We start from the raw sequence: 18,740 nt of genomic DNA on the forward strand, positions 1-18,740 counted from the left end.
CGGTCATGGCGGCTTCTCTGCGGCTGCAAGGAGTCCGCATATTGCCGTACTTGGACGACCTGTTATTGGTGGCAGGATCTCCAGAGCTCCTGTTACACCACTTGGACCTGACCATTGCACGGCTGCAACGGCACGGCTGGCTAATCAACTGGCAGAAGTCGACTCTAATCCCGTCTCGGAGGATTCTGCATCTTGGAGCCTTATTGGACTCGGGACAGCAAAGGATCTTCGTGACGGAGGACAAGATCTCTGCTTTACAGTCAAGGGTGCGCAGTTGTCTGCACAGCCGCCGGGTGTCCTTACACTCGGCGATGAGGTTACTGGGCTCCATAGTGTCGGTGTTCGACATGGTGGAATACGCCCAGTTTCACTCCAGACCTCTGCAGAACCTGATCCTGTCCAAGTGGAACGGGCTGCCTCAGTCTCTGAAGTTCCAAACGATTGTGCTCACCCCGGAGGTTCGCCTGTCCCTTGCGTGGTGGTTAAACACGACCCACCTCAACAAGGGATGTCCGTTCTGGGTTCCAAATTGGGTCCTGTTGACAACGGACGCCAGTCTTCGGGGCTGGGGAGCAGTTTCGGGTCCACACTTGTTCCAGGGCAGGTGGACGACCGACAGAAGCGGAGTTTCCAATAAATATCTTGGAACTCTGTGCGGTCTTCAATGCTCTCCTGCAGGCACAGCGGTTTCTCCAGGGTCACCCGGTGCAGATCCAGTCGGACAATGCTTCCACAGTGGCCTACATAAACAGGCAAGGAGGAACTCGCAGTCGGGCGGCTCTCGTAGAGGTCTCTCGGATCCTGGTTTGGGCGGAGCGCAATCTTCCGGCCATATCAGCGGTCTTCATCCCGGGAGTGCTAAATTGGGAGGCGGACTTTCTAAGTCGCCAGGACGTTCATCCAGGGGAATAGTCCCTGCACCCGGACGTTTTTCAACTACTGGTGGACAGGTGGGGTCTTCCAGAAATCGACCTCATGGCGTCCCGGCACAACAACAAGTTGCCGGTGTACGGGTCTCGCACAGGAGACGAAGGGGCGTCTCTGGTGGATGCTCTGTCCGTCCGGTGGACGTTCAGGTTCGCATACCTGTTCCCTCCGGTCTCCCTTCTTCCACGGGTAATCCGGAAATTCAAACAGGAAGGAGGGACGCTCCTGTTGATAGCTCCCGCGTGGCCCAGACGGCACTGGTTCTCAGACCTTCAGGGTCTGTCCGTGGACAGTCCTCTGCGGTTGCCGCTACGACCGGACCTTCTGTCTCAGGGTCCTTGTCTTCACCCGGACCTGACTCGGCTGTCTTTGACGGCGTGGCTGTTGAGACGGCCATGCTGAGGTCCCGGGGGTTTTCCAGCTCTGTGGTGCGTACCATGTTACGAGCTCGGAAACCGTCTTCCGCGAGGATATACCATCGCGTGTGGCATACGTTCTTCCAGTGGTGTCGACCGAGAGGTTATGCACCGCGGGAGTTTCGTCTGTCTCGGATTCTCGCCTTCCTGCAAGCGGGACTAGATCATGGGCTTCGCCTTGCTTCTTTGAAGGTACAGGTTTCGGCCCTATCTGTCTGGTTTCACCGTAGGATTGCTACAATCCCGGATGTGCGCACCTTTATGCAAGGTGTTCTCCGTATTCAGCCGTCCTTTGTTCCACCTGTGGCGCCTTGGGATTTGGCTGTGGTCCTGAGGGCTCTCCAAGGACCGCCGTTTGAACCACTGGGCTCAGTGGATATTAAATGGCTAACAGCTAAGACTGTTTTCCTTCTGGCCATTGCTTCGGCCAGACGTGTTTCTGAGTTAGGGGCTCTTTTTTGTAGACCCCCTTTCTTGGTTTTTCATGGGAACAGGGCAGTGCTCCGCACTCGGCCCGAGTTTCTTCCCAAAGTTGTTTCCCAGTTTCATGTTAATGAGGAAATTGTTGTTCCGGCCTTTAACTCACCTGGTCTTTCCGTGGGTGAGGACTCTTTGGATGTTGTGCGGGCCTTAAGGACTTATGTTGACCGCACTTCTTCGTTTAGGAAGTCGGACGCTTTGTTTGTCCTCTATGGCTTCCGTAAAAAGGGTTGGCCTGCTTCAAAGCAAACTTTGGCAGCCTGGATCCGTATGGCTATTTCTGAAGCTTATCTTCATGAAGGCCTACCGGTCCCTCCTTCTTCTCTGAAGGCTCATTCCACTAGGTCTGTGGGTCCTTCGTGGGCAGCTCGACGTGGTGCCTCGGCAGTTCAGATCTGCAAGGCTGCTACGTGGTCTTCTGTCCATACCTTCGTGAGGTATTACAGGTTTGACACCTTCGCCTCTCAGGATGCTTCCTTCGGGCGGCGGATTCTCCTTTCTGCACAGGAGCGTCCCCACCCTTAAAGGATACTGCTTTGGGACATCCCCAAGGTATCCTGTGGATACCCTATGGACCCTGAAGTAGAAAATATGAGATATGGTAAGAACTTACCCTTGTTATCTCTATTTCTACGAAGTCCATAGGGTTCCACAGGACTCCCGCCCTGTCGCACCTGTGCTGCAGATGGGCTTTGCTCTGGTCACCGGTTTTCCGTCTCCCTCTGGTGAGAATGTGATTCTTGTATGTGTCCAGATCTTTGTTCTCTCTCTTCCTTCTCCTCCTCCGGCCTATGGCTTGGTAACTAACTGAGGTGCCTTGGCCGGGGGGCGGGGTATAGGAGGGGGACCTAGTGCATCCTGGGAGGCTGAAAGCTTAACTCTTTGGTGCCCTGCGACTGACGTCACACCTATACCCCAAGGTATCCTGTGGAACCCTATGGACTTCGTAGAAATAGAGATAACAAGGGTAAGTTCTTACCATATCTCATATTTTTGGTGACGGCTACTTTAACATGTGTCCAACTCTGAATATGGGCGGGTATCCGCATTTCTTTTTGACGTGTGCAACTCTTAATCTGGCCCACATTCTGCAACGGTAGTTTGCAAGTGAGCCCATGTCATTTTGACTTGCTGTTAAAAAGTGATGGATGGGTAGAGGAAGAGTGCAGGGAAAGGTAAACCGGTGACATGAAATAGATAGTAAATTGTGGGAATCACAGACATACAGTTGTCCCCTATCCCTAACATTAACGGTCAGTTTTATGGATTTTAAAGTTTTAGTTCTTGGAAATCTCCGCCTTGGCCATAGAGATCATTCACACACCCAAAAATGTGCTGGCTTTCAAAGGGTTTTTTATTTTGCCTCCTCTGTCATATTTTAAGGCCACCAAACATGTTATCATGCCCCTCTGTGACATCATGCTCCTCCACAGTATGTCATATGTATCTTTTACATTCAGGCTGCACAACCAGCCTGTTGTGTTGTAAGAGAATCATTACACCTCAATTACAATGATGACAGTATTTAGGGAGGTATGACGGGAAAGAAAGGGCAATTGTACTGGAACAGTTGTTGTACTGAATGGAAAGTTTACAATTCCTTTAAGAAAATGTTTTTTTAACAACTACAAGGCAAAGTACATTGAGGCTCATGTAGAGTTAGAGGCACGGGCAAGGCCAACACAGAAGCGCAAAACCCGATTTTCTATCCTGCGCAATAAGAAGCTGTGCTTTTCCGTTATATGCTGATTGAGAAGTTTATGCGCATTGCAAGAGTGTAGAGAGGTAAATCCTGGAAGGAAGCAGCAGGTTGTTGTAGCTTGAGTACACCGAGGGCAAGTACTCTAATTACATAGTATATAGGGCTGGAAGCAGCCACATGGAGGCGTATTTGCTGCAGCTGTGTAGTAAATGGAAAAAGCTATATAGCATATATTAAAAACATGCATAATACATAATGTGCACAGTCGCCGGATACATGCGAATCCACATATTGCAGATTTCTAAAGAACAAATTTCATGCCTACGGCATAAGTTGTGTGATGCTCTGCATTAGTCCCTAGTTTGTTGCCTGTGTTTGCCTTTACAATAATCTGATTATTCCAGTATTCCAAGTATTTGCAACTATGTAAATGTCATTTTAATTTTGCAAAAATGGGGAAGTGCTGTGAAACAATTGTTCTGTTCTCATCCTTTAAAAGAGACCTGTGTTACATGTCTTCCTTTCGTAGATTAATTTATTTACATGTCAGACACAATTCTTCAATAACTATTCAAAATGCAGCTGTAAATTCGTATCGCTGTGTGTACAGTATATTAAGGAGAAGGAAGAGAAACGAAGACTCTTAAAGTAGTATGAATAGATTAAAACTTAAGTTTTATTTTTTTAGGTTTTAGAATATAAGGGGGAAGAGGTTATTTTTCAACCTCCAATGATATTTAAATACAACCAATAATTACAACAAACATAGAATATAGTTCACTGCCAATTTTTGTTAATACAGGCAAAATTGGCAGTGAACTATATTGATTTCTGTGTTTGTAATTATTGGTTGTCATCCCCGCACATGCTGAACCTGACGAGATTGTCAGGTTTACCAGCATGTACGGGCGATGTCAGAAGTGACCAGCGGGCACGCGCATCGCTGGTCGCTTTCCGACCAAAACTTGCCCGATGCATGCGCGATTTGTAAACGATTGCACGATAACGATGTCGCTAAGTGGATACCCCTTAAAACCTAAAAAAATAAAAGTTAAGTTTTAATCTATTCATACTATTTTCAGAGTGCCTCCAACAAAGAGTCTTCCTATCTCTTCCTGCTCTTTATTGATACTGTTCTGACTCGGGAACACCACCAACCAAGAATTAGGAAGCAACCACTGATATTGTTTTGAATCTTAAGTTGGTCTTTTACACATAATTAAATAATATACCCTACTGTGATATTTTTCATATTGAGTATATAGTGCCAACCACTTTTACGGATTGGCCAATTTAGATTGTGTTTTTCTAGTGCGGGTCCCAACCCTTTTTGTCTGTACAGTATATTAAGAAGTTAATGTTTCCTTTATATCTTATGGAATTAGTGATGCATCATCAGTGACGTACAAGACACACAAGGGTTTCTTTACTAAATGAAGGCTTTGAAAAGCTTCCCATTATCTGCATTTTAATTTCACAAATGTCATTACAAATGCCTACAGCACTTGGGTATTCAAATCTCATTATAATGGCTCAGAGGTTAGAGATCTCGGGAATGGGCACGTGACCATTCCAAATGAACAAATGTCCCTAACTTGTATTTAGTACAGCTGCTTTTGAACTTGCGGGTTCTCGGAGGTCTGTATTACCTAACCGCTCTCTTCACATTCTTAACTGTCAACTCTTTCTGCCCCACCCTATTTATTCCCAGTTCACCACACAATTATTCCCCAACTTCTCTAGTCTGTAAGCTCTCATGAGCAAGGCTCTCCACCCTCTTGTTTCCCTCCTGCAATGTCCCTGTCTCCAGTGCACTCCCACTCGTCTATGATCCTTTCTGTCTGCTCACCCCAGGGCACTGAGTTATAGAGTGAAGGTGGGTACACACTAGACGATGTACTCACTATGCGATATCGTGAATGATTTCCCTTGAACTCTCCCGGCAGCTCCCCGGCACTCCAGGACACGATATGGTGCTTAAGTGTCCAATCTGACCAACGATCTATCGTGCGTCCTTAACGATTTCCAGTGCGTATTGTGCGAGATTGGCAGAACTTGCCTGTAGGCAAGTTCTGAAGATACGATGGACAATCTGCGGGTACAACATCGCCATCGTGAGTGTCCACTCACGATTTGCACATATTTTACATGATTTGTTGTTCCGATGCGTCGAAATCGGGCGAATCGTGCAAAATATTGTCTAGTGTGTACGCACCTTGAAACTGTTTTAACTGTCACTCACTTTGTCATGTTATTATGTCACTGTTTAATCATTCCCCTTGTACTGTCTGTTTGTACTTTTCTTTATATTGAATTTGTGTTTCAATGTAATTTTGCCCCGTACGGTGCTACGAACAGTTGGGGGCATCAAATAAATAAAAGAGAATATTAACTGCACTTTCTTTTCCAAAGTCAGAAGGGCAGGATAACTGTGGGCAGGGAAGAGGTATTATAGCAGCGTTTAGAAGAAACCTCTTAAATTACTGCTTTGTTCTGTAAGATATAATTGGACTTGAATGTCTTTTCACAGCTTTTCTGTTCTATGTATGTTATTTATGTAAATGTTTAGTAATGCTTGTCTTCTTGCACTATGGGATCGATTCATCAAGCACTGCCGAGCGGCAAGGCTATTTATAATATCCAACTGGCTACGAGCTGCAGTGGTGGGTACTAAAACATTGAAGCAAGTCTACATTGCTCCAGTGCAGGGACAACAGATGTGAAAATGAGCAGGGACAGCAGATGTGAAAATGAGCTGTCCCTGCAAATCCTAACACTGATACTTATGTAGTAGTGAAACCTAACTATGCCGAGTCTGATTCTGCGTTGTCAGTGTACATGCGCTTACTGGGTTCATACATGTATACTGAGATACCCAACCGGCTTGTGGAAGGATCTAAATGGGGGTGTTGGGATCCCCTTGGATCCCTTTTCACAATCCATACCTCCTTCCCATAGGAAGGAGCAGGTGTCCGTCAACATCTGAAGATGGCATTAGTTTACACACTCGAGTTCTGAAAGTTTGGTATTTTTTCGGGAGCTTTATGAATTTAGGTCCCCATGCTATTGTATGGGGACGGTGTGTCAGATTGGGACTAAAAGGTATTGTGATATACCCTGCGTTACCATTTGTTGATTGCATTGTTCTGAATTCTTTGTTACAATGAAAGAGATTATTTGAGAGGAGAAGAAAAAAAGCTTTCTCCCCATAAAAAAATGACACGCGGTGTATGCAATCATCATCACTCTTCTCCTACATGGAGTTGGAATCTGTGTTATACTCTGTCTGTATTCCATCATGTTGTTGCTGTTGCCTCTCACAATAAGGTAGCTGACCATTATGGAGGAATTGAAGTGAATGTAATCCATGCATTTATAGGGTTTGATTCATAGTAGAAAAAAATCAGATGTAGATGCTCCAGGTTTGTGTGCACAGAACTTAATACCAATATTTGGCCGTATTTGCGGAGTTGAACTCTCACATCTGTAGGATTGGTTTGATGCCCATAATCTTCAGTGCTCACTTGCATCTGCCCTATACTAGGTGCAAAGGATAAGTCTGAATACATCCATACTGTATGTACATTTCTAGCCAACTCTTCACAGTACACAAATTTCATCATCGCTTCCTCACTGAATACTGCCTACATGAAAGCGCCACATTACAGGCCACGTATGCCCATTCAGTCACAAGTGGAGAAATGCGTACCACTTGCATCCGTCTGGTGCCAGAGCACCACAAATTACAATTGTATTGGACTCTGGATGAGCCCCATAGAGCAGAAGAACATAATGCACCCATACGTTTTGCACAAGAACATAGTGCACAAGGTTATAATGCTTACATACTGCAGACAGATATACATTTTGCCCAAGGACATAATTCACGCATACATATTTCCCAAGGACATAATGCACGCGTAAATAGTGCACAAGAAAATAATGCAGAAATCTCTTGCACCTAGCATGGGGCTGCTGCAAGTGCAGATAGTAATGATGATGGTTGGGATGGCCAGCGTAAAATCAATGGGTGGCGCGGGCTTCCTCTTGCAAACGCATGAACACATGAACGTCCGCATTAGCCCTACAGATTCTCACATTAGTATGAGGTAATCACTCAGGCTTCTATGGCTGACTGCAACTACAGGCACTTTGCATGTGACTCAGAATCCGAGATGCCGTCATAATACTGACCACGGCGATTCCGGTGTTCAGAATGTCGGTTTCCCAGCTCCGGCATCCCGAAGGTAAGTAGCGGGGTTAGGGTTAGGCACCTGGAAGGGAGGGTTAGGTACCCTTAGGATATCGACTGACAGGTGTCTGTATCCTAACCCTGTCGGGATTCTGGCCGCCAAGATTCAAAGCGCCGACATCCCCTACCCAAACCGTGCACATGCATATACACGCATACATAGAGCGCAGGCATATACATGCATGCATAGCGCGCAGGCATATACACGCATATACATAGAGCGCAGGCATATACACGCATATACATAGCGCGCAGGCATATACACGCATATATAGCGTGTAGGCATATACACGCATACCTAATGACAAGGCACATACATAGCATGCAGGCATATACACGCATACATAGCGTGCAGGCATATACACGCATACATAGCGTGCAGGCATATACACGCATACATAGCGTGCAGGCATATACACGCATACATAGCGTGCAGGCATATACACGCATACCTAGTGACAAGGCATATACACGCATACCTAATGACAAGGCACATACACGCACACATAGCGTGCAGGCATATACACGCATACAAAGCGTGCAGGCATATACACGCATACATAGCGCGCAGGCATATACACGCATACCTAGTGACAAGGCATATACGCGCATTCATAGTGCGCAGGCATATACACTCATACATAGCGCGCAGGTATATACATGGCGCGCAGGCATATATACGTATACATGGCGCGCAGGCATATATACGTATACATGGCGCGCAGGCATATACACGCATACATGGCGCGCAGGCATATACACGCATACATGGCGCGCAGGCATATACACGCATACATGGCGCGCAGGCATATACAAGCATACATGGCGCGCAGGCATATACACGCATACATGGCGCGCAGGCATATACACGCATTCATAGTGCGCAGGCATATACACTCATATATAGCGCGCAGGCATATACATGGCGCGCAGGCATATACACGCATACATGGCGCGCAGGCATATACACGCATACATGGCGCGCAGGCATATACACGCATACATAGCGTGCAGGCATGTACACGCATACCTAGTGACAAGGCATATACACGCATACCTAATGACAAGGCACATACACGCACACATAGCGTGCAGGCATATACACGCATACAAAGCATGCAGGCATATACACGCATACATAGCGTGCAGGCATATACACGCATACCTAGTGACAAGGCATATACGCGCATTCATAGTGCGCAGGCATATACACTCATACATACCGCACAGGTATATACATGGCGCGCAGGCATATATACGTATACATGGCGCGCAGGCATATACACGCATACATGGCGCGCAGGCATATACACGCATACATGGCGCGCAGGCATATACACGCATACATGGCGCGCAGGCATATACACGCATACATGGCGCGCAGGCATATACACGCATACATGGCGCGCAGGCATATACACGCATACATGGCGCGCAGGCATATACACGCATACATGGCGCGCAGGCATATACACGCATACATGGCGCGCAGGCATATACACGCATACATGGCGCGCAGGCATATACACGCATACATGGCGCGCAGGCATATACACGCATACATGGCGCGCAGGCATATACATGCATACATGGCGCGCAGGCATATACATGCATACATGGCGCGCAGGCATATACACGCATACATGGCACGCAGGCATATACACGCATACATGGCGTGCAGGCATATACACGCATACATGGCGCGCAGGCATATACACGCATACATAGCGTGCAGGCATGTACACGCATACCTAGTGACAAGGCATATACACGCATACCTAATGACAAAGCACATACACGCACACATAGCGTGCAGGCATATACACGCATACATAGCGCGCAGGCATATACACGCATACCTAGTGACAAGGCATATACGCGCATTCATAGTGCGCAGGCATATACACTCATGCATACCGCGCAGGTATATACATGGCGCGCAGGCATATACACGCATACATGGCGCGCAGGCATATACACGCATACATGGCGCGCAGGCATATACACGCATACATGGCGCGCAGGCATATACACGCATACATGGCGCGCAGGCATATACGCGCATACATGGCGCGCAGGCATATACGCCCATACATGGCGCGCAGGCATATACTCGCATACATAAATTGTAAGCTCCCAGGAGCAGGGTCCTCCTCCCCACTGTCTGGCATATTCACGCATACATGGCACGCAGGCATATACACGCATACATGGCGTGCAGGCATATACACGCATACAGAGCGCGCATGCATATACACGCATACAGAGCACGCATGCATATACACGTATACATAGCGCGCAGGCATTTACACGCATACATGGCGCGCAGGCATTTACACGCATACATAGCACGCAGGCATATACACGTAAACAGAGCATGCATGCATATACACGTATACAGAGCGCGCATGCATATACACGTATACAGAGCGCGCAGGCACATACACGCACACATAGCACGAAGGCATACATAGCGCGCATATGTAGCATGCAGGCATATACACGCATACATAGATTGTAAGCACCCAGGAGCAGGGTCCTCCTCCCCTCTGTCTCGCAGCTCCCTTCTCTAGCACTTCTATAACAGCCTTCACCTTCCCAGCTGTATTGTGAATGGAGAAGTGAGCAGGCATATACACGCATACATAGTGAGTAGGCATATACACGCATACATAGTGAGCAGGCATATACACGCATGCATAGTGCTCAAGACATATACACGCATGCATAGTGCTCAAGACATATACACGAATACATAGTGCTCAAGGCATATACACGCATACATAGTGAGCAGGCATATACACGCATACATAGTGAGCAGGCATATACACGCATACATAGTGAGCAGGCATATACACGCATACATAGTGAGCAGGCATATACACGCATACATAGTGAGCAGGCATATACACGCATACATAGTGAGCAGGCATATACACGCATACATAGTGACAAAGCATATACCTGCATACATAGTGCTCAAGACATACACGCATACATAGTGAGCAGACATATACACGCATACATAGTGAGCAGGCATATACACGCATACATAGTGAGCAGGCATATACACGCATACATAGTGGTCAAGACATATACACGAATACATAGTGCTCAAGGCATATACACGCATACATAGTGAGCAGGCATATACACGCATACATAGTGAGCAGGCATATACACGCATACATAGTGAGCAGGCATATACACGCATACATAGTGAGCAGGCATATACACGCATACATAGTTAGCAGGCATATACACGCATACATAGTTAGCAGGCATATACACGCATACATAGTGCTCAAGACATACACGCATACATATTGAGCAGGCATATACACGCATACATAGTGAGCAGACACATACACGCATACATAGTGCTCAAGGCATATACACGCATTCATCGTGAGCAGGCATTTACAAGCATACATCGTGAGCAGGCATTTACACGCATACATAGTGAGCAGGCATATACACGCATACATAGTGCTCAAGGCATATACACACATACATCGTGAGCAGGCATATACACGCATACATAGTGACAAAGCATATACACGCATACATAGTGACAAAGCATATACACGCATACATAGTGCTCAAGACATATACACGCATACATAGTGCTCAAGGCATGTAAACGCATACATAGTGCTCAAGACATATACACGCATACATAGTGCTCAAGACACATACACGCATACAAAGTGAGCAGGCTTATACACGCATACATAGTGAGCAGACACATTCATGCATATACACGCATACATAATGCTCAAGACATATACACGCATACATAGTGAGCAGGCATTTACACGCATACATAGTGACAAAGCATATACACGCATACATAGTGACAAAGCATATACACGCATAGATAGTGCTCAAGACATATACACGCATACATAGTGCTCAAGGCATATACACGCATACATAGTGACAAAGCATATACATGCATACATAGTGCTCAAGACATATACACGCATACATAGTGCTCAAGGCATGTAAACGCATACATAGTGCTCAAGACATATACACGCATACATAGTGCTCAAGACATATACACGCATACATAGTGAGCAGGCTTATACACGCATACATAGTGAGCAGACACATTCATGCATATACACGCATACATAGTGCTCAAGACATATACACGTATACATAGTGAGCAGGCATTTACACGCATACATCGTGAGCAGGCATTTACACGCATACATTGTGAGCAGGCATATACACGCATACATAGTGAGCAGGCGTATACACGCATACATAGTGGGCAGGCATATACACGCATACACAGTGCTCAAGACATACACGCATACATAGTGCTCAAGACATATACATGCATACATAGTGCTCAAGGCATATACACGCATACATAGTGAGCAGGCATATACACGCATACATAGTGACAAAGCATATACACGCATACATAGTGGTCAAGACATATACACGTATACATAGTGCACAAGGCATATACACGCATACATCATGAGCATTCATTTACACGCTTACATCGTGAGCAGGCATTTACACGCTTACATCGTTAGCAGGCATATACACGCATACATAGTGCACAAGACATAATGCATTCATACATAGGTGGCTGATTCTGAGTTGGGCATAAAGCAAAAAAAAAAAAGCAAGTAACTTTGCATCTTGACAAAACCATGTTGCACGGCAGGAGTGGCAGATTTAAAATTAGATATTTAGATTTGGAAGGGGCATGTCCAGTCTCAATTCTAAATTTCAGTGTAAAATAAAGCTGTCCAGTATTTGTGGGCTACATGCAAAAGCAACAAGTATTTACCTTGCATGCAAAGTAATAAATGTATTAGCACCCCTTGCATCACAACTTGGTTTGTTCCAGTTGCATGTACTTGTTTTATTATTTCTTTGCTTCCAACTCAGAATCAGCCCCATATAGAGCACAAGACTTATGGAGCATACACACTGTCAGATTTGTCAGATGAACGATTGAACGATTTTACCAAAGTTTTGAACGATTGAACGATTTTTGACTACATTAACATGAATGGAATCGTCCAAGTCTGACTGCAAACACATCAGATGTCAGATACCGTTATCTGACAAACGGGACCGCGCATCGTTCATCATCCATGTCATGTCAGGGTTGTCAGATATGTCAGATTTTCCTTCAGATATGAACGACTGAACGATTTTTAAATCGTTATCGTTCAGATCTGAAGGAAAAATCTGACCGTGTGTATGCACCGTTAATGTGCAAGCATCACCCTGACAAAGGACTGGAGCCAGAAACATGTAGTACAGCATCTATTGCACAGTGTGTCTCCTCATTATTCATATTATTGCTGGGGTTGATTATCCCCATTCTGAAGAATTTCAGCAACTTGACTGTTAAACATGATACTTGGTTCATATTTGCTTTTCTTGCTGCTGGCTGGAGCATAGGAGACAAAATATGTGCAGTTTTGTGGGTTTTTATCCAGAAGCTTAAAACTAAACCATAAATTAAAAACGACAGCTTGAGTCTGTACACCACACGTTTCATCTGTAGCTGAATGCAAAGCAACACTCCCTGATTCTCAAATATGAAAGACTGTAATTGCTAACATTCACAGTGTTTGTTCTGTAAATAGAAACTCTAGATGTTGACATGTTTTATTATTATAATTATTATTATGGCTGCATCTGTGGATTAACTACAGCAGGGGAAGGGAGCCTTTTTTCTGCCAAGGGCCATTTGGATATTTATAACATCAGTTTTGGCCATACCGGCCGCTGTGCCGGCGAATCGACTCTGTTGACACAGTGTGTACCCATCTTAACGGACACACACAGAGGATGACAGGTGCTCCCCCCTAAATCCACATCCCCCAAATTTACTTTGCTACAATGGAAGGGTGGGCGGTCGATAGTGAATGGGACCAGGCTAAGAGCAGCTATACAGTGGGACCACTTAGGTGAGACAACCCCCACACAAAACTGTGCATTTTTAATGTAAAGGGGCAGCTTTGGTCTAAAACAGAAGATTGGAGCCTATATCCCATATTATTAAAAGTTACAAATGTACAGTGTGTGGCATATGCACCAATAAAGTCAGGAGAGGATCTCTGGTGTTGCAGACAAGCAATGTAAGAGATGTATCACCCAGCAGCCCTGCTGTTCCCCCCCATACTGACCCTTACACTAAAAGCGCTACATTTAGCAGCGCTCCTCGCAGTACCTACTGGGAAATGTCTGTATAGGGCTAAGTAACCCATACTAGCGTGCCACTGCATCCCTATCTTGCTCATTGTGCATACCAGCGTGCAGTGTTAGTGACTGGTAGGCCCCAGCAGGTCACACACACAACTCCTCTACGCTGCTATACAGCCCACACAGCGCCGCCACCCACCCCCACCCTAGAACTCTAACTGCCGCGGCATTGTCATCGCTCCTGTCCATCTTCATCCTCTTTGGGGCACGGCCACCCTCAGTCCCGTCATAAGCTGACATTCCTCCCACCGCTGCAGCTGCCACCATCTTCAGAGATCCGCCAGGACTACTGAGCGCTCCGTAATATGGCGTCTGGGCTAAACTTGAGCCGTCCGCCCACTTGCCACTCACGCTGCTAAACAAGCCATTGGGTGCAGAGGGGGGGGGGGGATGTTCTGCACTCTGACCACCCCACGAATTCCTATGCCTGCCACTGAGGGGGATGCCCGCTGCACTGTCACTGCTGCTACTGATGGGGAGAGAACCACAGCCGGCCGGGCCTGATGAAATGATCTTGCGGGCCATATCTGGCCCGTGGGCCGGAGGTTCCCCATACCTGATTCACAGTGTTAAGTAGCAGCAGCCTGTGAACCCTAAATATGAATGTTACTGAATAAAACACTAGTGTCCAATTTAATGGGCTCAATACAAAACATGGTGTTGTGGTGTGGAAAACACATGCTATCACCAGTGCTTACTCTTTAGTCTCAATCCATATAGAGCAAACAGTATGACAAAAAAAATTGATAGGTTAATATTTCCTGTTACTTTTGTAAATTCAGTACATTTTATTTGGTATTTTTCGATGGGTTTACACAACTGCCAATATACAGATGTGTTCTCATATACTATTGCTGCAGTCGCGCCAAACAGCTCTTCTCTGCGTGCGACTCGACATGCACCAAGTGTCTTATTCGCTCGAATGTGCATTGTAATCTCAACGTGAGGCGACAAAACAGTTTCATGAGACTGCACTGGTTAATCTAATACACTTCTGTATGCAATTGAGTTTTAATATTTTTAGGGGGGTAAAGCTAGGAGCAGGGCTCATACCTATGGGCGCGGGTTTCGGATGCCTAGTTCTTCTAAGGATTGATTATGTTCTAAGCGATGGGGTCAGAGGTCTCTGAAACAGTCTTTAATTTTTCCTCTCAGCCCATAGAGGTGTCCAGGAAAATGAGCAAAGTTTGCCTACCATATTAAACAGTATTGTGCACTGCCTGACATCGAGATGATATCTGGCGTCACATTGCATTGAATTAAATCCCCCCCTGGGAGTCGAGGACAAAGTCCTACCTGGGTATACAGTCCCCTGGGAGTCGAGGACAAAGTCCTACCTAGGTATACAGTCCCCTTAAGTCAGCACAGTCCTACAAATTGGTATTCTTTCACCTAATTTATTTATTTTATTAACAGTTTCTTATATAGCGCAGCATATTCCGTTGCGCTTTACAATTGGAAACATAAATAGAACAAAACTGGGTAATAACAGACAGATATATAGGTAGAAAGGCCATGCTCGCAAGCTTACAATCACAGCAGTTGTTAGGTGTATGTATCAAGGTGCCCATACACTGTACGATTTTTTACCCGATATGGACAGTTTCGACGGGTTGTACAGACAAATCGTATGAAAATAGGTGTATTTTGTGTGTTCTGCGACCCTGATGCGCGTCCCCGCCGTCCTCTAGTTGGATCGCAGATCAGATGGTTTTGCAGAGAGATCTACGATCTTTTGAGAACAATGTGATAGACTTCTATGCATCTTATCCTATGATCGTAACGATCAATCGTACACCATTTGACCACATCATATGAAGAATTTCAAGGGCAATCGTGCAACACATCACTTTGAATCGCACCGTGTATGGGGGCCTTAAGTAAGGTGATGTCTATATCAACACGTCACATTGTAATTGTCATATTCCCTCTACAGCCACAGGCCATACTGGAGCTAGTACTGTGTGGTAAAGACTGGGTGTAGAGAGGAGCCGGCACTTTAAGAAATTAATAAGTGTGACAGGCTCCTTCCAGGCTCCCCCCTCGACCCCAGTTAAGATTTGTGCCTCGAGGGAGCCGGTTCCCTGGACAGCAGCTTAGGTTTATTTAATTTATTCTCTTTTTCACTATTTAGTACAGGCAGACAGTTGGCCCCTGTCTGCCTGCACCGTTTTAGTCTTCCGGAGGACCTGCCGCCGCTGCTTGCAGCGCGAGTCCGGATCCCAACTCTCAGCACTGCGGGGACCAGCCGCTCCTGCTCACGGCTGGGTCCGGCTCCCCCCTCTCTACCGCATCCCGGCAGACACGGCTGGTGGTTATATCCAGCCTTCCTGACACGGAGGGGGAAGGCTGGTCCGGCGGTAGTGTCTCACAGCTTAGGCTGTGTATACAGGGCGGTGGCCATTACGGGCTGAAGGCAATAAGCGGCAGAAGGGGGCGGAGGTCAGTGTTCCTGCCTGCAGTCTCCACTGGTTCCTTGGCACAGCAAGGCTCTTCAGTCGCCATTTTCAGACCGCAAACAGCGAACGGTTCATTTGAATAGTCACCCCTATTTTCTGGACGAGCGAGTGCTAATTGCGTCCGGCTCTGAATCAGGCCCTAGGAGTGGTGGAGAATTTCTACAGGACTCTGAGGAGGACCTCCTGGCAGGATTTGGACGTAGGTCCTCAAGAATTAGATGCTCTAGTTCTTGCTGTGCGAAGGGTGCTTAAGGTAACGGACGAGGAAGCTCCTGCTCAGTCGTCTTTTTGCCATTACACGGAAGACGTCCCTTACTTTTCTTTCTTCTCAGGAACTGGAAGACCATCTGGTGGTTGCTTGGAAGAATCCAGACAAGAAGTACCAGATCTCTAAGCATTTTCTCTCAACCTACCCTTTTCCCACAGATAGCAGAGCCAGATGTGAGTCTCCCTCGCCAGTGGATTCGCCAGTATCTCAACTTTGTAAGAAAACTACCCTTCCAGTGCCAGGGAAGGTGTTACAGCAGGCTATCAAAAGGCTACTGCAGTCGGAGGTACTGATTCCACTCCCTTCACATCAATGAGGGGAAGGATTCTATTCAAATCTTTTTGTTGTGCCCAAACCGGATGGCTCGGTCAGACCAATTCTGAACCTAAAATCCTTGAATCGTCACTTAGTATATTACAGATTCAAGATGGAGTCCCTCCATTTGGTTATTGCAAGTCTGGAGCCGAACACATTTCTGGTGTCTTTAGATATCAAGGACGATTATTTACACATTCCCATATTGAGACTTAATCAGACTTTTGTCTCAGATTCGCCATTCGGGTCTCCCATTCGGACTGTCTTCAGCCCCCAGAGTCTTCACAATGGTAATGGCAGTCATGGTTGACCTACTTCATATTCAAGGCCTAGCGATAGTACCATACTTTGACGATCTTCTCCTCAAGGCTCCGTCTTCAGAGAAGCTTCTTCAGGATGTCTTAACCACTCACAACCTGTTGTTACAACACAGTTGGATTGTCAATTTTCCAAAGTCCCAGTTAGTACCTTCCCAACATCTCCAGTTTCTGGGAATGATTTTAGACACTTCAGAACAGAAAGTTTTTCTTCCAGGAGACAAGTCTTTGGCAATCAAGGAATTGGTTCCTCTCGTTCTCCAGCCTCTGTGGGTTTCCGTGTATCTATATACTCTGTTGCTCGGAAAGATGGTGGCAGCTTTCGAGGCCTTGGAGTTCGGTCGTTTTCACTACCAAATCTTTCAGCTGGATCTCCTGTCCCAGTGGTCAGGATCTCATCTTCACATGCAACATTTAATTCCGTCTGTCTCTGGAAACACGAATTTCCCTTCTGTGGTGGCTACACTCCAGCCATCTCTTGGTGGGGAAGCGTTTCGGGATTTGGGACTGGGTCCTGTTGACAACAGATACCAGTCTTTGGGGTTGGGGTGCGTTAGTTCTGGATCAACATTTCCAGGGCCGTTGGTCTCGGCAGGAGGCTATTCTTCAAACATTCTGGAGCTCCCAGCAGTTTTCAACGCCTTCCGAGAGTTATTTCCTCTTCTACGAGGGCTTGCCACCAGGGTCCAGTCAGACAACGCGATGGCAGTGGTATAAATCAATCGACAGGGGGAATAAGAAGCCAGGGTGCCATACCGGAGGTCTCTCGCATTCTTCGTTGGGCGGAAAGACATGCGTCAGCAGCAGTTTTTTTTGTTCCAGAAACGGACAACTGGGAAGCGGATTACCTAAGCCGCCAGGACTTACATCCGGGAGAATGGGCTCTACATCACAGATTTCCGACAGCTGGTACAGCGCTGGGGAGAACCCCAGATCATTCTCATGGCGTCCAGGCTCAACCATCAACTTCCACTTGACTGCTCCCGCACCCGGGATCCGGCGGTGGTGGCAGCGGATGCGTTAACTGCTCTGTGGAATTTCCAGTTTGTTTACCTGTTTCCACCTTTTCGATTGCATTCTCATAGCACCGAACTGGCCTCGCAGGGCTTGGTTCTCAGACCTGTGGTTACTTCTAGCAGACTATCCCTGGGTTCTTCCTGTGCGTCCCGACCTCCTCCAGCAGGGTCCTTTTCAGACTTACCGTGTAAACCTTTGACTGCTGTCCTTGCTGTTTCTGTTTCCATATGCTGTTCCTCCTCCTTTCCTCCAGCTGTTCTTCTCATAGAGGGGATGAGCCTGTCACACTTATTAATCTCTTAAAGTGCCGGCTCCTCTCTACACCCTGTCTATACCCCACA

The 18,740-nt window shown here is 46.6% G+C and overlaps 1 protein-coding gene across 3 annotated transcripts in view; it reads left to right on the plus strand.

Annotated features, from left to right (window-relative positions):
- Positions 1–18,740, plus strand: part of ABR (ABR activator of RhoGEF and GTPase) — a 444,215-nt gene that overhangs the window by 276,758 nt on the left and 148,717 nt on the right. The gene's annotated exons all lie outside the window — the stretch shown is intronic.

This window comes from Taudactylus pleione, unplaced genomic scaffold (assembly GCF_031769625.1).
Source record: "Taudactylus pleione unplaced genomic scaffold, aTauple2 ptg000203l, whole genome shotgun sequence".
In the NCBI taxonomy this organism is placed as follows: Eukaryota; Metazoa; Chordata; class Amphibia; order Anura; family Myobatrachidae; genus Taudactylus; species Taudactylus pleione.